The 24,794-nt window shown below is 46.3% G+C and overlaps 1 long non-coding RNA gene across 1 annotated transcript; it reads left to right on the plus strand.

The window, feature by feature from the left end:
- The first annotated feature begins 8,522 nt into the window (after positions 1-8,522).
- LOC103595673 lies at positions 8,523-12,314 on the plus strand. Its single transcript, XR_550967.1, has 4 exons — positions 8,523-9,596; positions 10,053-11,079; positions 11,110-12,106; positions 12,264-12,314. It is a non-coding gene; the product is annotated as an uncharacterized LOC103595673 (long non-coding RNA).
- Positions 12,315-24,794: the final 12,480 nt, after the last annotated feature.

The raw sequence follows: 24,794 nt of genomic DNA on the forward strand, positions 1-24,794 counted from the left end.
ATTCATTGATACATTCATTTATTCATTCCACAAAGGCTTCTTGAAAGCCAGCACTGTGGTAAGCAGTGGGGATACGTGGCGAACAGGACAATCTTTGCCCTCATGCATCTTATGATCCAGTGGGGTGGGGAGGCAGTAAACAAGTAAACAAAGAAATGAGTACAGGATTACATATTTAGATAATGAAGTCTGCCCTCTGTCCTCTTCTGGTAAGTGTAACCTTCAAACGGCCAACCTGATATTACAATTACAGTTGACCCTCAATCAACGTGGGTTTGAACTGTGCAGGTCTACTTATATGCAGCTTAAATACACACACACACACACACACACACACACACACACACACACACACACACACACAGAGTTGGCCCTCTGTATTAGCATCTGTGGAATCAGACGACTGTGGATCAAAAATACAGAATTCACAGGATGCAGATCCTGCGGATACAGAGTGCTGAGTTTTCCTATCCATGGATTCCACAAGGCCAACTGCAGGACTTGAGCATCCACACTTCTTGGGATCTGCAGGGCATCCTGGAACCAATCCCCCATGGATAGTGAGGGATGACTGTATATCCTAGAAAGTATAGTAAATTTCAGGGAGTCCTCTGATTCAATCTTAGGCTTGCTGGTCCCTTTGCAAAACTTTCATTTCTTTCCAGTTGGGGCTTATAGACGTACTCAGGGTAGCATCATAGTTTTTAGACATACTAAAGCATTGCTGCCAAATGCAACCTGGCCTTGGTCGTTATTGTTCCCAAATGCCACAGAAACCATGTGACTTCCTGTGACGAGAGACCAGGCCTTGGAATCAGGAAGAACTAGCTTCTACTCCCAGCCCTGTCACTGTGTGAGCTCAGAGGGATGACTATTTTTCTTTCAAGTTTTGAGATGTTAATGGAGAATATTGTGGCATCTCTGCAAGAGAAATAAGATGTATTAGGATCATGAAGGCATTTTTGCCCAGAACCTGGCACCCAGGAACCTTGTGATGGACCTCAGTGAATGGCGTGGTGAGTCTGGAGGCTGGCTCAACCCCACGGTTTCTCAAAATGTGGTCCAGGGACCACCTGCATCCAGGTAGTCACTTGGACTATTTGTAAACATGCAGCCTGCTGTATCTAGCCGGCCCTTGGGTGGGGCTCAAAATCTGCACATTTCACAGGCTTCCCAGCTGGCTAAGAGCCTTAAAGTTTGAGATTTGCTGGCTCACAGCCTCAATTAGTAGTCCAGGCTTTTGTTATTCATAGGGCCAAGAAATTGCTCTTTAAAGGTCAACTTTAAACATAATAGCTTTTACAGGTGTGGACAGTCACCTGACCCACAACATCTTCACCAAAGTACTTCCTGTATGGGAAGAGATTTAAAACAGCTGAGACCTTAACCTTCCTCTGCTCTGACTCCACTCAGTGCCTTGGGGTCACACAAAGGAATTACCACTCCAGTTCAGGAGGACAGCAATTCTTCTGAATTATGTCATTTCTGGACATGTTGGTAGGGGAGGAAGGTGGACCTGTCAGGAGCCTGCTTATAGGAGTGGCTGAGGAGCCTACTGGCGGAACTCATCTTAAAAGAAACATGGCAGGCTCGTGAACTGTTCACAGTGATGATGGCAAGGCTGGAGAAAAAGGTGACTCTGAGCCTGTCACTCAGGGCAATGTTCAGCTCTTTGGACTCATGTCCCTTTGGTGAGTGGCTGGAATAAAAGATGAGTAAAACTGAAAGAGCTGTCACCAGGGTATTGCCCTCTCTGGTGCTGGCACCCTCTGTGGTCACTGGCAAGAGCACACTGGGCCATGCCCAGGTCCTCACCGCCTTGCACTGGCAGGTGGTGGTCACAAAGTAGGCTCCTCTGGTGGATAACAACTGGGCCCGTAGGTGGGCACTGGCAATCCTGCTGCCATCCTGGGGTTCTGCAGCATTAGCAGAGATGACTGTGAGTTAAAGCCAGAAAGGAGAACACCAGGTGCCAGGTGCCACAGAAGATGAGCTTGTGAGACATTCATGACTCAGACCCTGAGGACCACAGAATATGTGGGAGGAATCTGAGGGGGGCTGGGAATTCCCAAAGTAAGTGTGAGAGTCAGAGAAATGTCAATGTGTGACACACTGATGTGATTCTCTTCTTACCCCCAGGCTGGTGTGGTTTCGGGAAGATGAATGACATCAGTAAATGCTCAGGGAAACAGAATTAGTCACCCTTCCCAAGAGGATGAATTCCCTAGTTTCTGCCTCCTTGGTGACATCACTGGTCCAAAGCATAGCACACTGTGGCGCCAGATGAAAAGTTCTATTTCTAGAAGATTCGCAAAAGTGCCATTATTTTGAAGATGGAGTAATGGCCCAAGGTCACCGTGTTTGCCAGCAGCAGCTCTGTTCTGCTCCACATCTGCAATGCCTGTCCTCAGCTGTGCACATGACTGTCCCCAGGGAGATGGCCTGGAGGCAGCAAGCAGCACACCCAACTGGTGTTTGTTTAGTCAAAATTCTACCTGTAGTCACTTACGCTAGCTTCCAAATTGAATTTTTCAAGAGCATGTAGCCAATTTTGCTGTGCTCTTCGAGTTTAAGAGTGGGGGTCAGAGCAGGGTTTGGACTGCACCCCAAGGAGCACTCTCTCATGCATAAGCAGAGGGTTGGCCTGAGTTCTGAAGAGACTAGGCTCTGCAGATAGACTTGATGAGTTCATTAGCATTGAGCTAGATGACATTTTTGGCTTGCTTCTTGATAACAGATTTTTTTCAAAAGCTTGCAGAGTGTATCTGGAGAACAGGCTTCCCACACGCCATGAGAAGGGCACTGGTTTGTGCTTCCAGAATCAAACCACTCCTGAGTCACTTAGCCCTTCTCATCACCAATTACAGGAGTTATACGTGAGCAGGCCAGGGTCAGAAATGGAGCCTGTGAAGGAAGGAGAAATCAAAAGAGATCAGGAGAATTCAGCTCTGCTACCAAGTATAACCTACTCCTCAGCCAACACCAGTTTTCACCTGGGGACAAGGGCAGGCAGGAAGGGGAGCCAGCAAGGGAGGATGCAGCATGGGAGAAAGCAAGTGGAGCTGGTCACAGCCCTCGTCGGGGTTTTGGTCAACTTCATTTATGCTTGGCCAAAAGCAGGAGCAGCGAAGAGTGGCTGTAGCCCCCTCCCATCTTCCACCCACAAAACCTGGCCAGCTGAGTTCCAGGTGCTTCCACCTAAACTGTTTGGCCCAAGGCCCTGCAGCTGAAATCTCCATAAAACACCAAGAAACAATTAATGCGAGTTGATAGATGACTTCATTCATCCCCTTCCCACTTTTCAACACCCTCTTCCTCACTCTCCCACACATTCTCTTTGGGGAGGAAAGGAAGGGAAGGGACTACCATCATTAGTGAGCAGCATTCCCTCCAATCACTGCTGGGAGCTGTCACCTCCAAGCCAGCTGGCAAGTGCACGGGTTAAATAACGGTCACTTTTCATACAAGGATTTTTCTCTGAGTACAATTTGAAAACTAAGGCCACTTGCAAATATGGAGGACCTGCTTCTGAAGTACTAGTGTTGTAGTAAAGGATTTGAGGATATCTCACATTAAATTTAGATGATGAACTTTGAATTATAACATGCTCCCTGTTGGGCAAGATAGGAGCAGAGAAAATGAAGGGTGGGGGCTGGTGGGACAGACCGGGGCCAGCACTCGACAAGGACGTACCTGGTGAAGTGAGGCACCCAACCCCAAACCCTACTGCAGAGTGAGATTTGAGGGGAGACTATATTTTATGTCCTGATCAGTTATTAGATTTCCATTTCTGATAACAGGGAATGCTGAAGTCAGAAATTTTTAAATTCTGACTTTCCAGAACCATCCTAAAGTTGATTCTCCGCAACAGTTCATATTTTTACAGCCCCTTGCAGCCCCAGGCTCAAAGTGCCCCATATCATTTTTGAGTAGAAGAAACTAAAGATCTGAAAAACCAAACTCATATGGAAAGCGAGAGTCAGATCCTGAAAACCAACCTTGCTTTATGACCACGTGCTCCCTCCTCTTTCCAAACCTATGCAGCTTTATATTTCCGAAGGTTTGCTTTTGACTCACGTTGCCTGCGTGCCTTCCTATCATCCGTAAGTCATGTGGGAAACAGGTGTTTGGCACTCTCTCCCTGCAGCCTCTCACCTGGGCCCAGGCTCACATGGCAGGACTCGGAGGGCCCTAATCATAAGGAATCTATGTGATGACACTCAGAACCCTAGAAGCAAGAAAAGCATATTTGGGGCACCAATGTTTCTTATGGGACACCTATCTGGCCAGTTTTTCTTTCATTAACGGAATCAACAATGGATGAGACATCCAAACCACTGGATGAGCCCGAAGGTGAACTGAATGTGCTCTGAAATGTGCTCATCTCCAGTTTCCACTCATTCTCTCTGGGCCATCTCGTCCTAAGATAAGCACGACAATTACCCAGCAGTGGCGATGGCACTGAGGGGTGGGTGGGTGTTCTTCTGCCTCAGAGTGGTGGGAAAGTAAAGGCTGCAAGGTAGGCTGGAAATGTGTTTGGATGATTCAGGGATGCATTGAGACCAAAATCCTCGGCACGTGATGGTGACTCGATTGCACTTTACCGGGTATCAGTGGCCGGGAGCTTTCCTCTCACGCTCAGGCCTTGTCTTCATAGAGAGTGAATTTCTGCTGCTGGTTGTTTCAGGGGAAGTTTGAGTAAAAAGCCCTTTGTTATGAGGAGGGAGGCTCTTAGAGGAGTCTGCAATGCCCCTGTCAAGGGTTGCTCAGTGGACAAGACCTTGAAAGCCAGGCACAGAAAGCAAGGCAAGCCGGCCATTCCCTCAGCCTCGTCCCTGCTGAGGATCCTCTTAATTTACAAACCTGTGGCCCCAGTTCTTCCAGCCACTTTCATATCTTTGCAAGTTCATGGATACTGGGGGAAAAGGCATGTTATCATCCTAACCCGCCCAGCATGGCCAACCTGATCATGGGCAAAGCAAAGAGCAGAAGAACTGTTCTCTTCATTCCATCCTGTGCTTGGGCAACCACGTAGATGAGCAGCATTCACTGTGTGAAGCTGAAGGGTAGGACCTCCGTGGTGTTGTGTGAAAAGAACCAGAGATTTCGTTAAAAGAAAGACCAGCTCCCATGACACTGTTCAGAGTATACTAGGTAAGAGTGCTCTGAAGCTGAACTGCCGAGGTTTGAATCCCAGCTCTGGCACTTACTAGCTGTGTGATCTTGTGAAAGTCACTCAACTTCTCTGTGCCTGTTTCCTCATCTGTAAAAGGAGGATATTAGTCATAATATCTACCTTATAGGACTGTTTGGAGGATTAAATGAGTTAAAAGAGCTTAGAGCAGTACCTGGTACTTAGCAAGGATCACATAAAAGTTGTTTAAAAAGTTCTGTGTGCAATAGCATATACACCGTGGGTATATTCACTCAGCACTGTTTGCTTCATGTCAAAACAACTGAAAAGCCACCAGGCTGTTCTATACTTGCAAAGAATATAGTCCACGCTCAGTAGGATCAAAAAGCATCATTTTGAAATCTAATGGTACTAGTGAAACTGCTGTTAAGCCACTTAGCATTAAGATGTTTTTCCAGGGAGACCGGGCTTCCATTGTGCTTGTGACACGTTTGCTGTCCTTTCCAATATCCCTTCTCATTGAGTGGACTCAGTAGGATCAGAAAGCATCATTTTGAAATCTAATGGTACTAGTGAAACTGCTGTTAAGCCACTTAGCATTAAGATGTTTTTCCAGGGAGACTGGGCTTCCATTGTGCTTGTGACACGTTTGCTGTCCTTTCCAATATCCCTTCTCATTGAGTGGGTCCTAGGCTCATCCAAATCACCCAGCAAAGGACAATCTTCAATAATGTTTGTTGTGTGGGTTAAGCCTTTTCCTAGACAGGAGCAATAAAAACAATGGAAAGAACAATGGAAACAGAGGGGAGCAAAGCCACTGCCTTGTTTCCCTTCCTGTCCCTTGTTGGGCTAAAAAGAAATCCTGGGGCAACTCTGGGAGCTTTTGTGGACTCCAGGGCTGCTCTGTCTGGACTTGGACTCAGGTGGTCTGTTGACGCCCATGGTCATCGCCACAAGGTGCTCTTGTACCCTAGAGGCCCCAGGAGTGCCTACCAGTTTTTAGAGACTCCCAACTATCTCAACCCTGGCCAGACTTCCCAAAGATGCCCACCATTTCTCCCCTGATCTGTGCAGGACTCAGGGCGCTGGATTTGGGTTCTAAATAGAAACCCATGGCCCCCATCCTGCCCAGGGCACACTAGCAAAGCCTGTGGGCCACCAAACAGGCCCCGAGGACACAGAGCAGCCTCTCACCCTGCTCACAGCAAAGCGCAATGAGCCTTCCACCACGTCTCCAGCACATCCCCAGCCCTTCTCAGCATGAGCTGAATGCTACATCTCACCAATTGGTCAATATGTCCTGTCTACAGAATTGACCGCGTGTGATTTGGGGGTGTGGAAGCTGCAGAGAAAGACGGGTGGGAAGGGGAAAACAACTTGAGTCAAACATCAGGGATTTACGTATAAAGGACACGACGCCCTTCTCTTCTATGCACCGCGGGGCTTCTTGCTGCTCTTGCCCAAAGGCTCCAGGAACAAATGGGCACCGCGACTACACAGCACTAGAAAGGCCTTTCTTTATGTAGTGCTGACCTCTAGAGGATCCCAATTAAAAAGCATCCCTGAGAACCAACTTCATTTTACTTGCTGGTTCTACCTCCACATTGTTATTGTTACTTCCCTAGAAAACAAGGAGAAAATATCTCTGCTACTTTAAATGCTCCCTAATAGGAAATGCCCACCTTGTTCTTTGGCTGCCCAATTACGACTTGTCCAAATATTTATAAATGCAACTGTTTTCTACTCCACAAAGGGGAAAAGATGGGTCAGAGACAGCAAAAGTATTTCAGACTTTTGCCTACTGCGGGACTAAAAAGAGAAGCCCAGCACCAGCTACTTCAGGATGTGAGTTTCCAAAGCACCAGATGGCCAGGCCTGCCAATTAGGGGATGGAATGTTCGTTCACCCCAATTCATCAGTGCACTGGGTAAAACTATCTGCCAGACACTCCTGCACACACACAGCAAGTCCACTGGGTACAGCCTGGTGCAGGGTCCAGACACTTGGCAGTCAGTTTTGCTTTGTTTATTCCATTGCACTTTGACCCATACATGTGCACACAAACACTGGAGACAACGTGGTATCCTACCTGGCCCGACTTTATTACAGAAATGAGGCTTATTTCTAATGGAAAACAAAACCATTTATTACGTCCTTAAGCAAAACCCCCAAATCCTTCTATTCTGTTGTAGCTTCTGATTCCTTATTTTTTATCACAAAAAAGGGAAGTATAGGAAGGCGAGAAAAAGCACTCAGGGATGTTGGCATTTAAGCTAATATACATCCACGATATCAGCTGTGGTCTTCATTTCTAAACGGGATCCTACGGGAGATGGGTTCGAAATCAGAGAAGTCCAGTTTTGCTCATGCTGCTTGCGCAGCCCTGGTCTTGTTCTGTGCTTCCCACCCTCCTACCAACTCCAGTAGCCAAGACAAGCTAGGTGCTCACAATGCTAGTGCCCAAAGAGAACTCGAAAATGAGTCCCCCACTCTTATTTCTACAGATGAGAAAACAAAGACTGGGGGGAGGGAGCAGAGGGGACATGCTTAGGGTCACTCAGTTGGTCAGGGACAAGTTGGGGCTAGAACCTTTTCCCCTTGGCAAACTGATTTCAGAATGACTAACTGCAAAGGGGAAATGTGGGTATTCCTAACCCCAGTCCCCGCACTTAGATAAAGGGGCCAATCTGCATCTTATAAAACACGTCTGTGCCAGCGATCAAATAACAGCAGCAAAGGAATTCCCCCTAAGCAAGGCCCTGTGTGCGTCGCGCTGCCCCTGCAGTCAGAGTCTCAGAGCAGTGAGGTCTGGAATGCTTCCACACAGCCCAGCACTTGAGTAGTCTCGGACACCAGCCTCGTTAAAAACTAAGAGCCATGAATTAAGTTATCTAAAACACTCGCACAAGCCTCTGGGCTGTGCCCATGAAGCCAATCTCCAATCTAATTCAACAATCTTATGGAGACCCATTCAGTTGGAGAAAGAAACTTGCTATTAATCAAATAATGGAACTTACCACCAGCTTCCAGATCTATTATTTAAAAGATTTCTAATTGGTGCCAAGAGGCTAGGGAAAAAAGGGGTTCTCACATACACACTATTAATTCAAAGAAAGAGTGGGAAATTGCTAAATACCAGCTACAGCATCTGAGTAGATATGTTAATGTCCCCAAACACACAAATTATTAACCTTTGACTTGATCTCAGTGTTTTATGTCACTGCCTCCTCCTCCTCTTCCCCCCAGCCATGGCCCCACCTGCTCACCCTCCCCACAAAGCCAGCTGATGGTCCTTATTCCCTGTTCCTTGTGTATAAATCACATTAGGTGTCCCTTGGGACCAAGCGCTGTGGAGGGAGTAAAAAAGAGAGGCAGACACCACCAGGGTCTGGAAGGCTCTTTAATAGCAAGCGACTGGTAATTACATCGTGGGAGGAGCCCCTTGCTCTCAGGGGAGGAGGAGGGAGCTGTGGACAGGGTTCCACACAGGGTTCACACTGTTTGAAGCATCTAACCAAGGGCAACAATTTTTGGCAACCCATGTCACAGTTTTGTAATTTACAAGAGATTTCTTTGAAAGGAAATATGAAGGCAAAGAAAGTACATATACTCTACGTGAAACATTTCTTGCCTTAAAAAACCCCAAGAACTGTGGCTTGCTTTTGCTAAATTTTGCTCTCATACACAAATTAAGACTGGACCTCAGCTAGTTCAGACTCATCCTGGAACTGAAGCTTTCCTTCCTCGTCTTCCAAGCTGACAGATGTCTGCCCTGCATCTTCACCTGCCGAGATTAGACATCGGAAGGAGCCTACTAACAAGCGAATCTTGAGAAAAAAACAAAAGAAAAAAACAGGAAAAGGCAGTTTACAAAGCACAGACTGTCACCTTTCTCTCTGGTACCAAACAACTTGCATACAGTTCCAAGCAAATTCAAGGTTTATTTTTATGTGGCTGGGCACATGCTTTTAACTGCTTGTGCCTAGTCAGCCTTACAGTGCTTTACGTGGGGTTTCTAATGTGAAATGCTCATGGGTACTGGGTTTTGTAATCCAAATTTAAATAAAAACATAAAGGACAACACATCATTTAACAATGTGCCCAATGAGCAGGAGCTATAGATAGTTTACCACAGACTCCACGTTGCCATGGACACCACAGGCTACTGGTATTCTGGCAAGTTTTAGAATGACTCTGTGTAAAATCTAAAAGGCTTCAGCTTTTTATAACATACCTATTACCACAAAACCAGTATAACTGATTGGGTCTTTACGAAAGAGGATTATTTTTTAATTCAAAAAAACGTTAGGCTTCTCTGAAGACTAAGCAATCAGCAATGGTATGTCTTTGGAGTGAACACCCATGATATGGAAGAGGGATCTGTGATCCACGTGTTTTAATTGTGCTCTTTCTACAACCCTGAAGCACAGTGGAGTTAAGAGGGCCCTGCCCTGTGGCCTGTGCCACCAGCAAGTCCCACATTTGGTTCACGTTCTGCCTGCCAGGTGATTGGGGCCCCTCTCGAATTTGTTAGCACTAGAGAAGGACAGGCTTCTCTGGCTGGTGGCTGGTTTTCTCGAGGCAAAGAACACCAGATTTGCAGGACACCTGCTGTGTCCTTGGCTGGGGGGCATTTTTAAAGTGGCAAAGCCATCACCAACACAAGGCCTTGCCTCTCAACACAAAGTCGGCCTCATTTAGGAAAGCAGGCCCCTAGTTAGAGCCATGAAAACAGTTTTCCTGTGCCTCATGAGATTGGCTTTTTTTTTTTTTCAAAAAGGCTCAGACCCTGGGCCGGCCCGGTGGCGCACTGGAGAGTGCGCTGCTTGGGAGCGTGGCGCTCCCACCGAGGGTTCGTATCCCATGTGGAGACCGGTTCCCGCTCACTGGCTGAGCCTGGTGCGGGCGCAACACCGAGGGTGCCAGCAAGACCCACATTTGGTTCACGTTCTGCCTGCCAGGTGATTGGGGCCCCTCTCAAATTTGTTAGCACTAAAGAAGGACAGGCTTCTCTGGCTGGTGGCTGGTTTTCTCGAGGAAAAGAACACCAGATTTGCAGGAACCTGTTGTGTCCTTGGCTAGGGGGCATTTTTAAAGTGGCAAAGCCATCACCAACACAAGGCCTTGCCTCTCAACACAAAGTCGGCCTCATTTAGGAAAGCAGGCCCCTAGTGAGAGCCATGAAAACAGTTTTCCTGTGCCTCATGAGATTGGCTTTTTTTTTTTTTTAAAAGACTCAGACCCTAACTGTCCTATTCTCCCTTATTCATCTCCTCCCACCCCAAATTGAGTCCTGCCTATTCCTTTATGCCTCTCACTGTGGGAAATCAGATTCGCTCATACCATAGTTTCCCAACTTGTGAATTTTAACATGCAAAGCACATTTCTAAAATAGAAATTCCGATGGCGCTCTGAGGTCACAGCTCCCCTAGGTCCACACACTTTGTGCTCTTATGAAACAGAAATAATATTCAGAGGTGTATTGTGCTAAAAAATGGTTTGTTTATACACGAAAAATGAACAGTAGATAACTTTTCACTTAAGTACATGGGATACCTAATTCTTGCACCAGGACACAAGGAGAATCCCTACGTAACAGACTTTCCTGTTCTGGTTGGGGAAAAACAAAATGTTTTGCTGTGGGCTGCTATGGGCCTGGCAGACATGAGTGGACACCTAGTGTAACTGTCTACAGTGGTGACAGGCACTATGTGGGGTTTCACCTCCCTCCCTAGCCCTGAAATTCAGTCTGATTCTCTGAAGCCTGCTTGGTATGATTATCAGGCAGAGGAAAGTCACCAGGTAGCCATAGGAAAAATGTCTGCACGATTCACTCAAACCCAGGATCACTTTGGTAACATTACCACAGGTGTGCTTTCAGATGTCACAGCTAGAGTGCAGTGATTAACAAGCAATCGATGCCCTTCACACACACACGCACACACATGCGCGGGCGCGTGCGCACTCGCACACACTCATCCACTCTCTTTACTTTCACTGTCACTCTCTACTGAATGACACGGCAAAAAAGTAAAAGTCCTCATCTTTCACTCTCTTCCAGCTCTTCTTGCAAATCTCCCCCTCCATTAAGTTAAACATATGCCACTTCCAAAGCCCAAGCCTGTCAGGGCACGACAAAAAGCTGTGCCTTACACGGGCAGAGCATGCACAGATGAGACAAGCCCATGTTTTGGGGCCTCTCCTCTGTGGATCAGAATTTCCCCAGCCCCACAGGGTCGGGCCCTAGGGGGTTTGGACACTCACAGACCAACGTGTTCTAAGGTAGTCCTGAGGCCAGCCCCCTAAGGACAGCATCTTGGCAAGACTCCAAATGTATCTCCTTCTCACGTGCCTAAGTCTCCCTGACTGCTGCTCCTTGTACACACACATCACAAGGCAGGTGCAGGGGACAGTGTCCAAAGCTGGAAGGACAAATACCCCTCGTTTCACAGACAAGTTAGGTGACTTGTCAAGGTCACGCATCAATGGCAGAGTCAGGACTTGTCTCCCCTAATTCCCAGGCTGATGCTCCTCCCACCATACGACCTCTGCCTCCCTGTGTGTGCATATGCTTGTGAAAGGTCAGGAACTTGTTTCACAACGAACCATTTCCATAACAAAGACCACAGGCTGCCTGACTTCCCCGACCAACCAGGTGAAGCTCCACACTGTGCCAGCTCTGAGGCCACAGAGCCCTGTAAGAGCACCCACAGTGCAGGTAGGTGAGTGCATGTGTGTGTGTCTCTGTGTGTGCATGTGTGTGAGCACTGGGAGGGATGTGCACACATCAGAGAAAAGGAAGCCTAGGAGGAAACAATCTGATTTGCTAATACCTTTTGGGGTTTTGCCATGGAAATTAAGTAACGTACAGCAACGTCCTCTATCCCCTACTCCTGGGGCAGAACAAAAATCAGAATTCTTATCAGCCTACTGAATGGCCGAGTCTAACTCAGTTCAATTTTTACAGAGAACATTAACTTAATCTAATACCTTTTGGGGTTTTGCCATGGAAATTAAGTAACGTACAGCAACGTCCTCTATCCCCTACTCCTGGGGCAGAACAAAAATCAGAATTCCTATCAGCCTACTGAATGGCCGAGTCTAACTCAGTTCAATTTTTACAGAGAACATTAACTTAATATTGGAATGTATTTGGACAAAGTCTAAACACTTGATAAAATACATTTCATATTATTGTCCATTCCATTTCCAAACATATGTAAATTTAGATGTTAGCCCGTATGTTTGAAATTCTAGTTTATCTTGGAATGGAGCAAGCTAGTCAAGCTTCTTCATTTCAGCTGCCGTTGTTATTCTTGCAGCCTGTTGTGTTAAAATGGAGGTTACCACGCCTGGGCGGTATCTACATACTGTACCGTTCCGACCACCCTTGCTTGTGAACAGCCAGTTCTAACACAGGCAGGGCCGCAAAGGGCGCAGTGTGCTGACCACAATGAACGAAATGCTAAGTTTTGTTTAGCTAATAGGCTACTCGGAAGGACATTCATTTTACTTGAAATTAACCTTTAATATGTTTTTCCAAGAACAGAAAAAAATGTGGGTACTGAAGCACAGATGGAAACCGCTGTATTATTTCACCCGATGACTTAAAACCGTAGTACACTGTTTTACCACGAGCAGCCGTACTCCTCACAGCAACAATCAATTAACAGAAAATGCTGAGAAAATCAGGTTTACACCAACATGCCTGGAAGATATACAAGACTCCCATAAGTTCTGTGGCTTCTTCTGCTGCTTTTTTAAAATTCAAAACTTTGTCAACCTAACAGGCACATGTGTGCATGTTTAAAACATTCCCACCCAAGATGTTTGCAAAGTGTTGTAAAGGAGGCATTCTGCAGCCTAAGTTATTAGAACCAGAGGTGTGGAAGGGTCCAAGAAAAGGAATGTTTCCAATAATTCTATGTTAGCATTACAAAGGATTTCCCCAGTAAGTATGTGTTGGCTAAATGATGACAGCAGTATTTCCAGTTGTTACAGAAGTTGTTTCTGTGAGTTGTCTGAGTATCTTGATCATTAAAACATGCCCTTTTTAAGTAAGCTAACCCACGATTAAAAGATCCCTACTTCCATGTCATTTTAAAAATTCACTGCAATTAGGTCCCTTGAAGTACTTGATTATAATTTTTAATAAATTACATAATGGCATCTTTTTGACTTTTTTTTTTAAAGAATAGAAGATTAAGAAAGTAAAGAAGGATTCTATTATATTTTTAAAAAAACATTTTATACTGGTTTATTTTCCTATCAAATTTATCTATGGCTTCAAAGTTCAAGTGGCACTTGGATTCTGGATATTTTCATGATTTAACAAGTTGCCATTTCATTCTAAAGAGAGAAGGTAAATGTTTCATTTCATATGTGGGATGGTTTATAAACATTTTAAAGAAATCAATAATTTATGCCTTTTACCCCATTTATATTTTCCACCATTAGACTTTAAAGTGGCTTTGGAATCAGCATGTTTTGAAACAACTGAACAAGCATGTAACATTCCCACCTGACCATGACCACTGGTCATGAGCACAGGCGCTACAAGCCCCGCTAACTTGGAAAGGGCAAAACACTTACAGGCTTCTCAGCCTCTCTGACCCTCTTAATCTAAAGCTGAGTGATTATCCTTTTCTGCCCTTGTATTTGCAATTGTGCAGTTGAATGACTAGATATTAAAACTCATGCTTTATAAGCAAAACTTTCACTTGCGGACACTCAAAAGGTACACGACAAGAGCAGACTGCGTTTCTTCTCTGCCACGTGTTCCCTCATAAGGTCACCTGTGAGGACTCAAAACATATCCTTAAGACGTTCAGAGTTCCCTACATTTGAGTCAGCGAATGCTAATTCTCCAACAGAAACTCAAGAGAGAACAGTCAGCCACAAAATGGACTCTAAATTCAAAATGGCACAGGCTACCAAGACAACTCCATAGAAACCCCACTGATACAGGACTGAAAGTCAGGTCGCTTCTGAGCAAGGCTCATCACAGGTATCTTGTAGTCGTTAAAAGGGTATTTCATTTTAATTTCGATGCTTGGGAACCAGACGTCCTGTTTCGAAGTGCTAATGCGACATGCTAACCCAGGAGCAGGCCACCCCCTTCCGGGGTACTGTGGGGCTCACTCTTCTCCGGCTGGAGCCCTGGAGGTTCACTGCTGACTGACCCCCATTTGGGGGTGGTCTGCCTCCGGCTCCTCCTCTTCCACATCCGCACTGTACTCTTCAAACGCATCGTCATCTGCGTCTGGAAGCCCCAGCAGCTGCAAGTAGAGAACAAAAGAGAATCAGCTGCAAGTGCCAAACGCACCCAAGGTGTCCGATCCAAATTAAACAGCACTTAGGACTCAACACAGCAGCTATGGACTTGCTATGAGTCAACTACCCCTACAATTATTTTTTATAAACTTACTAGACAGAAATGTCAATCCTTCAATGGATTAGTGTCCAAAGGTCTACATGTTATTGAGGAGTCCAGAGTCTCTATTTTTAAGTATTAAAACATGGCCCACCTGCCACATATGCAGAGGTATAGTACCTAGGCGCATGTGCGCACATCTGAGACATGAACAGTTGTACAAGATGAACAGTGCTGACTGTCCCATCAAGATGTCACAACTCTATTTCCTATTCTATTTTCTCCCCTAAAGACACATGCTGCTATTATTTATAAAACATTTGCAAAAATGTGGAGACAGCGAAAATGTGGTGACAGCAAAATGGTTTAAAAAATTATGGTGTATCAGTAAGATGGAATCTCATTATCCACATAAAATGGCATTTTTTGGAATAATTTAATGATATACAAAATATGCACGTAAGTGTAAAAAGAGCATGATAAAACTGCATTTTAATTACAATACAGATTTTCTTAAAATGTATACATATAGGCATAGAAAAAAGACTTCAGTGAAATACATTTAAATTTTAAGGTTTTTTTTTTTAGACTGGGATTATGGGTCATTTTTTCCTTTTTATCTTTCTGTATGTTACAAATGCGCTATAATTATTAGCAGGGAAATTCACGGTAAATTCACAATAAACATTTTTTTTTAAAGCTCTGGCTGTTCTTTGGTCAGAGACTGAGTGCCATTTGCTAGGCCCAAGCACTATGGATGACAAGCTCTTGGGCTGGCAGCAAGGCACCTCTTTGGCGCTCATGGGCTGCTGTGATACCTGGGCTTCCATCTCATAGCTCCTCAATGACAGCTCCAGTCTGTGTGTGGCCAAAGGGCTATTTTTATATAGGGACCCCTGCACTGACCACATTCAGGCAACTTCACTGAGTGGCCCTAATGACCCAAACACTAACTGCATTTAGACACTAAAAATAAGACTGACCACTCTGTCTACTTGGAACCCTAGCATCCTGCCACCCCTTGCTCCCGCCTACTCACACAGAGAAAGGATAAGCAGACTCCTGATCAAAATGACACCTCTACCCTGAAGTTCTCAACCCGTGACTCTCACAGGTCTCACCAAACCCTATGACCACACTCAGGACAGAGCCATCTGCCAGGCATTACTGGTGACATAATGCATGTGGCCTGCCAAGTGTATACGGCCGACTGCTTCCCCTCAGAGCTTGGTAGGTGGCAGCTGTCTCGAGAGCCGCTGTTGACTTGGAGGGGAGGGGCAGGGAGCGTGCATCCCACTTGTTGGGATATGGTGCACCAATCTTGTGTGCACTTGGGAGACAGGAGCAGCCTCTGTTAACTTACTGCTGTCTCCCTTCTAGACTTTAGTGGATGGAGTGAAAGAAAAGTTTGCCACTGGAGTGAGAGAAAAGATGGCTGGTCACAGAGTACACAGAAGAGTGCTACTTTGGTGGTCAAATTTTATTTGAAGGGCTGCTCAATGACACAGCAAGGCAAAAGTGTCACATCAATGGTAACATTTAAATATCTGGCAAAATATAAATATAGTTGCCACCACCAGGAACTCCAAGATCACACAGACACCAAAAGAAGATGCAGAAATTCCAGTGAATGTAACTGTTCATTTCACTGGTGGGATACTGCTAAAAGAGGAATGGCCTATGGGTTCCCTCTCACTTAACAGATGTGACTGGTAGCGGCTGCCTGGAGTCCCAGGTTCAGGAGGATTCTCAGGCCCAGTGGGAATATCCTAGTCAATTAGCAATGGCTGTCAGGGATAATGAGGATGCGGCTGAGGCACGTATCTATACATCACCATCCTTGTCCTGAAGAGGCGTGCCACCAACAACTCTTCTTCAAAATCCACCTAGGTGATCCACACTGACCCAAACCATGGGTAGCACTCAGCACCCTCCCGCTCCCTTCAGCTTAGGGTGTCTTGTTGAGGGCAGGCACGAAGCCATCACACCTTCTCCCCTCTCCTCTTCCTAGCTCCCTGCCGTCCCTCAGAGCTGAATCCACCGCACACACCGGGGCTCCAGTCAGTGGCTCTGCCAAGCCACTGCCTTTGTGGGCCTCGGCTTCCTTCTCTGTGCAGGAGGAGCCGCGACCCTGCTCGCCTCACAGAGGAACTACGGAGACTAACCGAGAAAGTGAAGGTGGCCACAGTCTGCAAACTGCTGGCCTCAACATGCGCGTGTCTAGTCACGGGGTCCTGCTTCTCGTCCTCACTCAGCGGAGTCACTGCTGCCGCAGGACAGTGCCCCAGCCCACCCGCCCCGTCCGCCCCACTGGGAGACAGCAGTGGACGAAGTAAGAAGAGGAAAAAAACAATCTGTTGGTCTCCTCCTGTGATTCCCAGGCTTGCATTCAGTATTCCATGGAACCAAACAATTTCATACCTCAGACTTAATAATAATAGTTAATAATATCAACTTACTATCTGCCAGGCACTGACTTCAGCAGCTGTACAAATACGAACTCCTTTGGTCCTCATAATAACCCTCTGGGGTAAGTACTACTATTATCCCCTTTACAGATGAGACCTAAAGAGGCTGAGTAACTTGCTCTGAGTTACCCAGTGAGCGGCAGAGCCAGGATTCAAACCCAGGTGATCTGACTGAGGCCTTCCCATGCTAACCCCCAGCCTACCCAGGATGGACATTCCCATCCAGCTGTCAGTGCTGCTACTTTTAGCTGGAGGTTCCAGTGTTTTCTAGTGGGGAATACTCCTTTTAAAAAACACAATATGCAAGGTTAATGTCTACATTTATGAGTGTTGGGGAGGCATGTACAGGAAGCATCAGAACTAGAACTTGCCTAGAATTCCAAGGAACATCATACAGATATGTAATAATCTAGCTTTCCCACCTCTATCCCCCCTCCCACTTATGGTGGGTAAGTCTAAATCTAACTTCTGGATCCAAATTCTCAAGTCATGAAGATATGTCAGAGACAGGAGTACAGACTGGGAAGAATTCTGGCTCTTCCTACACCCACACATTCTCATATGGAAAAAGAGATGGGCCAAAAACCTGAAGGAACCAGTATAGTTAAATTATTCCTGACAGTTACAATCATTCGTTCCTACTTTAGTGAAATTTCTTCAGTTGGCTGGGGGAATAAGATTATGCTCACCCTGGACAAGAGTTGACATTTCCAGGGTCTTGCTGTTCAGAGCTTCCTCTGAGTAATCTACAACCACCTAGAACTGCTGGGCCCATCCATCCAGACAGGGCTGTGCTAGAAAGGGAGAGCTGCCAACCCTGGAGAACTAAAGCTCTTCAGACCCAGGAGAGTGTCAGTTACCTGTACGACTAGCTCCTGGTCGTTCGGACAGTGGTGTAAACTACGTGAAGCCATATTCAGCTAGTATTTAGCATCTGCTTTCTCTGAAGGGGGCATTCACTTGGCACAGTGGGCTACTGTCTTTTCTTTTCTTGATGGCTGGCCAGTAAGGGGATCCAAACTATTGAGCTTGGTGTTATCAGCACCATGCTACGAGCAAGCTAAGCAGCAGCCCCTCAATTTTTTTGTTTGTTTTTTGCTTTTGTAGTTTTTTTTTTTTTTTTTGGTGGTTGGCCTTTACAGGAATCCGAACCCATGACTTGGTGTTATAAGGCTGTGCTCTAACCAACTGAGAAATCAGCCAGTCCTAAAGTGTCTTTATAAAAGGAGGAGAGGAGGTGTCTCGGCCCTGGAGAGCACAATCAGCTATGGCTTTGGTGCATCCAGTAAGTGCCCTGTGGCCTCAGAGGTCCCTGCCCATGCCTTCCAGAGACTCCCTTGAAGCAGTGTTTTTCATACCTCACTATACGTATGACTCGCCCAGAGATCTACCTAAAATGTAGATTCTGATTCAGTGGGCCACACAGGTGGGACCTGATTCTGCGTTTCTAACAAGGTCCCAGGTGATAAGGATACTGCTAGTCCAGGAGCCACACTCTGAGTAGTGAGACAGTCAAGCATGTGGGAAATCTAACGCCTTTTATCTTAACAACCTATGCTTCTGGTGGTACCAAGAACCCCGTGACGGGACCCTGGCAGGTCAGTCTGTCTTCTTGACACTAGGGAAAAAGAGGTAGGTGGCAAGATGAATGTGGGACCGGATGGGCAAGAGTAGCAGGTGTTCTCTTACTTTCAGGGGCCACTGTACTGTAGTTCCTCAAAAAGACAAGAGTTTGAATGTCCATAACTGAGCAAAAAGTAAAAGAAAAAAACCCTTGAATCATCAACATTCAATATCTATTATTAAAACCCACATGTGTGCACGATCTCTTCTCATCAGACTTGCTAACCCACTAGGGCAGCTTTACAAGGTAGATTCTTTTTCTTTGTCCAGGCTCTTGACCAGACTACAAACACAGAAGCAAGATTTGGGCTTTTTCTGGGCCACCGAGAATTTTCCAGTGGGGTTTAATCTCTGGCTCTCCAGACATTAGTAGCAAACGAAAAATATCAAACCTTGTTCATGCCAGGCGAGCTAGAATGAGGAGAATTTTTCTGGCAGAAGTGTCTCTACTTCTTGAGAAAAGAAATGCAGAGACACTCCAGGGATAGGACCAGGGTCACTCAGAGTGAGAAACCACGGGGAACCAGAGAACCAACTCCAGGTTGGGCCCTCGAAGCAACATCAGCCAAAACAGCATCTCAAATGGTAATAGCAACAGGTGCCTCCTGACCCTAAAGTCCACAGTGCTAGTAAGGGGAGGAAGGAGAATCCTCTAGGAAAGCAGTAATTCCTTGTTATGCTCATAAAACTCTGAGAATCGAAAGGGTAAAGGTTTAGTTTTGTAGCTAAATTGAAGATAGTAGGCTACCTCTTCTCTCGTAAACTGTTTTTTAACCAGGGGTAAGTCTGTCAGCCGCTACTAAGTGAAAAAACACAAAAATATTCAGGGGAAAAATAAATGGCACGATCACCATTATTTAGATCCATAACTGTTTTACTATCTAGCTCAGTCACGTGATGACCAGCAGCGGTCAACTGAAAATCTAAGGTTCCTACAGAAGCTTTCACTAAGTCCTGCTCACTTTTCAACAGCATCCTGCCTAATCTCCTCATCCTGTCTACATCAGCATTAACATTTATTTGGTATTTACCATGTGTAACACACTGTACTGAGTATCCAACAAAAACTGCATTGTTTAATCTTCATGGCAACCCTTAGGTAACTAGCATCATTAATTTCCTAATCTGACAAATGTAGAAACTGGGAAACAGAGAAGTTAAGTAACTTGTTTAAAGTCACACAGCCAGCAAGTGGCAGAACTGGGATTTGAACCCAGGCAGCCCGCCCATAGATCTTCATCCCTGTAGTATCCTGATCCTACATGCTCTGTGGGTCGAGAGATCACAAGCAACACGCTGTAGTCCACGCTCACAAACACTTTCAGAAATATCTCCCCAAAGAACCAGCAAAGTAGAATAAGCAGGGTGGGGAATAGCACCCCTTCACTCGCCCTGCACAGCACCGAGCAGTCTCCGGACCAAAATGAATGCTCTGTCCTGTAACATGGGTCTCTCTGTACGTTTATGGGGCTGTCTCTCCTACGCAAAGTCAGCTCCTTGAGGGCAAGGACTGGGCATTCTGTGCCTCGCCCCTCACCCACCCCAAAGCAGTGTTCTGGCAAAAGTAGAAGATGGATACATTTTGTTGAAAACATAATGGAGAAGTAGAGGAAAAATAAAAGGGGATGGTGAAATAGAAAAAAGAATAACCTTTTTTTCTTTCCAAATCCAACAACGGGATTTTTTGGGAGGAGGGAGAACTTTGTGATGTTGATTGTTTCAGCAGGGGAAGGCAAGCAAGAGAACGAGGGGAAGGTGCACCGTCTACAGAGTCTGTACATGGAGAGACACAGAGCGCTGAGTGGCACGGCCTTGGCCTTGCAGGCCAGGCAGCACCACTGAGGAAGGCCAGGTGACTCCTCTCTCTGGCCCACAGGCGCAGGCGTGCCCAAGCTCCTGCAAAGTTAATTGACTCTGCTTGACTGATGCCCCAAAGGCAGCAGAAAGCTGTCAACAGACAGGTTCTTATCTCTCTGCAGAGACTGCACAGGGCAGGGCCGCAGATGGGGTAGCCAAGGGAAAACAGGATTCAAAGCCAAGGATGGGCTGTTCTAAGACAAAGGCGAAAATATTCCTCCTGCGGTTGCTCCACTATAAGTAAAATTTACAGAGAAATGATGTGCTGGTTTTACCCCCTTGATAACCTTGTAGCATCTGGGTAAGTGTTTCTTCAATAAACACTTTCAATTATGACAATAGCAACAAAACCCTTCCCTATGTCTTATTTCTAAACCCAAAGCTCCCTTATGTAAAATAAACAGATAAATAGCACCATCAGGAAGAAACCACTATTCAGCAGCGACAGAGAGAGGAAGTTTCCCCACTGACCTCCACATCCCATTGTTCGGGTGTGTGACACTCCCTCTCATCCAGTCTGGGCACCCCGACTGGGAGAAACCCACAGCCCGTGCACATGGCACTTGCACTAACCCTGAGAAGGCCCTGCTGAGGGGCACAGGGGCCCCGGCAGAGGGAGCCCAGCACAGGAGGGAAGATTCCCCACCATGGGGCCAAAAGCCTCACCTCGGGAGCAACAGCACTGCCCACGATGTAAGCTCCACTTCAGAAACGACACTGGGAAGCCAGCAACATCACATCAAGTCTCTGTGTCTCCATGACACACAACAGCTCGCTCTGAGAGGAGACGCTCCAGGGCCACTGCTGTCAGTGTGTGTCTGCATTTTTCTGGACTGCATTTCCCCCCAGTTACAAGTGGCTGCCTGGGTGCTGAAACACAACCTCAGACTTGGTAAAGAAAAACAGCAAAGCCAGTTCTGGCTGGAGCTTGCCTTCTCCAGTAAGCCAATCCTGCAGGTACTGTGCTGACCACCACAAACGACGTCCACAGAGAGAGAACGGATGGTAGGCAAGTGATTGGAGCCCTCTGAGGAAACCCCCCCCCCAAGGCAAAATCATTTGCTGTGCATATTTTTTCTAGTCAAGATTTGGGGGAACAAATTTTTTAAAAATTTTGCCTAACTATATACCTCTACTTGGATGTCTGACAGGCATTTTGAACCCTGCCATGTGCAAAACTGAGCTCTGACAGTATCGTCCCCCAACTGTGGCTGCTGCAGCCTCCCTGAGAAAATGACTGCGCCATTCCCTACACTGCTCAGGCCACAGGCTTGGGCGTCATCCTGTCCTCCCCTCCCCATGTCCCACTTCTGATGTGCCAGCAAGGGCAGCGGGGTCTGCTTTCAGGGCATGTCCAGAATCCAGCCTCTGCACACCACATCTCTATGACTGTCCCAGTCCAAGCCACCATTGTCTCTCTCCTGGATGACAGCAATGGTCTCCCCACTGGTCCCTGCTCCCACCCTTCCCCTTACAGTTGTCAGACGGAAGCTTTCAAATTGTGAAGCCAGATCACATCCTTTTCTGCTCTCACTCCTCCAGTGGCTCCCGTCACCCTGGGGTAGAAGCCCAAGCCCTCTGTGGCTGCAAGACCCCTCCGATCCCTCAGCCTCGTCTCTCCCCACGCCTTGCCCAGAGCACCAGCCCCTCCTGGCACCTGGCACAAGTGTCCTCCCTCCCCATGGCCACCACAGCTGCTCTCCCCTCTACCCAGAACCCAAATTTCCTCACTGCCTGATCCTGCCTTCATGCTTTCACTCATGATACCTTCTCCGTGAAGCCTTCCCCGTCCCCTAATCAGACACTTCTTACCCCCTTTCCCTGATCTGCTTCTTTCCCCTGGCGCTCACCACTGCACATCGCATGCCACGCTTGTCTGTCCTGCCCCGCTAGAGCAGGAACTCTGTGACACTGGGGGTTTTCATCTGTGTGGCCCAAGCGGAAACAGAGCAGTCACCTAGTGACAGTGTCCAGTGGGCACTCAATAAACACTGAATGAATGAAAGTGGGACAGACCAGCACTTTTAAGTCAAATGTCTATTCTGAATGAGCTAAACTGGCTCAGAAAATTAACAAATGAAATGGCACTCAATAAACACTGAATGAATGAAAGTGGGACAGACCAGTACTTTTAAGTCAAATGTCTATTCTGAATGAGCTAAACTGGCTCAGAAAATTAACAAATGAAAAATGAATGGGTTGGATGGATGACACAAATCAGACAGAGTGACAAAAGCCACTGAAACCCTATTTCTTATAATGGTGGCCTAAGTATTGGGACCAACTCTTCCACTGAAAACAACCGGAAAAGCTGCATTAATGAAAAATACCTTCTTAAATACACTGAAGAATGAGAACCTGGAGAGGTAAGCTTGTCACAAAAAGCTGCTTTTGTCCTGGAGGCACGTGCTGACCTGGAAAGAACACCTAGAAAATTCACTGCCTTCTCGGCCTACCCTAAGAGCTAGGGAACCAAAGTAAAACCCAGGGTCTCCCAAAGGAGGAGACGATGATACACTGTCTCCACCTTAAGCTGGGACCCCAGACGCCCACACCTCAGGACAAGGATGAGTAGAAGAGACCAAGCCTGCAGCGTGGCTTTCCACCACCTGCAGCGCCGGGAAACCCACAAGCCCTCCCTGTCTGAAGGTGGATTCAGACTGACAGGGCACCCACGTCCTGGCAGAAGCAAACAAAAATCCTCTCTGGAGGAAGGTACTATCCTTGTAGGCCTCAATTTATTCCTATATCTAAACTTTTCAATATAATAACTTGCATACAGAGATAATCCAATACACAAAGAAACCAGACACCAAGAGTGAGAGCCAGCAGAAACAGGATGACAGAACGGACTTATAAACCTTGGAGTATTGGAGCATCAGATGCAGGCTATACACGCAGCCAAGCTTACTGTGTTCAAAGAAAAAAAAAAAAGACAAGCTTAAGAATTTCAGCAGAGAAGTAGATAGCATTGAAAAAGATTTAAAAAATAATTAAATAGAATTCTAGAGCAAGTACCATAGAATATGTGGAGTATTTATTTACAGTGGGCAGGGAGTTAAACTTGGGGGAAATGTTGTGACACTGGAAATGTGACTTTATCTTTCAGTGAAGATAGAAAGAAACAGATAACCTTCAAAATAGGGTTGGGTATTCATCTTACATGTTCATCAGTGGAATGAAAACTGTGAGCTAGCTACAGGAATACAGATTCCTTCAGCCCAAAAGAAGGAGGGTTTTAAGCAAGCTCTCTTCAAGAGACTTCATAAAAAGAGAAAACAGAATCGGTATCCAATTTCATCCTTCTCTATACCCACCAACACAGAGGTATAACCTTCATACAGCTTTCTGGCAATCCTCCAAATATAGGCCCCACTATTAAAAAGAACCTTCAAACCATTTCCATGCATTAGGGTTTTAAGTCTACTGGATTAGAACAGGAATAATCAGTTGTCTCTTAAAGGATCTGTTTGCTTCACACCCCATCAGAGATTCTCAAGTCAACTCGAGTGATGCTAGAAATAACCGTCATCCCTGCAACAAACAGCTGTGTCACCTCCCGTCCCCTCCTCCAGTCTCCTTGCCCTGGCTGCTATCTTTCAGCCACAGGGCAGACAAGAGAAAAACAATTAGTCATCCCAGGCTTTGCCCACTTTCCCCACCACCCATGTTATTCAAAACACAATCGCTGAAGAAAATAAGCTATGTTTAGAAGCCAAGCAGGCACCTACAGGTCTGAAAGACTTGAAGACCTTTTCCAAGACTTCATGGAGCGTCTTCTTGCCGCAGGAGGAGATGTAATCCTGTGCTAGCTGCAAGAAAGGCAGGCAGTCCTCGCTCTCACTCCACACGTGCTACGTGCCCACGGCGAGGGGAAGGAGAAAACAAAGACACACAAGTCATTACACTCAGTGCGAATAGAGAAAGCCAAGCAGATTTTTAAAAAATTATATGAATTAGAAGGCCCCATTCCAGAGTAAAATCCATACATTCATTCTTGATTTGTTTGCATTAAAGGGGATCCGAATGTCAAATTTATAGACCTCCCAGCGCCCCCCAACCCCCAAGCCTTTGGTCCATAATTTCACCTGCTCCATTCACCACCAGACCTGCTCATAGGAGTGAGGGCAGTGGGACGGATATTCCTCACCCATGATTTCTGCCGCTCATCTTCTCATGCAAGCTCAGGGTGGTTTTAAGACAGGAGAGAGGAAAAACCAAGAGCCTTGCCTTCAAAATCCTTAATTTTGCCTTTAGCTATGGCTGAAGGATTAATTAAGCATAGTTTGTAACCATTAACTTGGAACAAGACATTCTTTACCCAGATCAACCTGTGAGT

The sequence above is a fragment of the Galeopterus variegatus genome, unplaced genomic scaffold, assembly GCF_000696425.1.
Source record: "Galeopterus variegatus unplaced genomic scaffold, G_variegatus-3.0.2 Scaffold1815, whole genome shotgun sequence".
Classification (NCBI taxonomy): domain Eukaryota; kingdom Metazoa; phylum Chordata; class Mammalia; order Dermoptera; family Cynocephalidae; genus Galeopterus; species Galeopterus variegatus.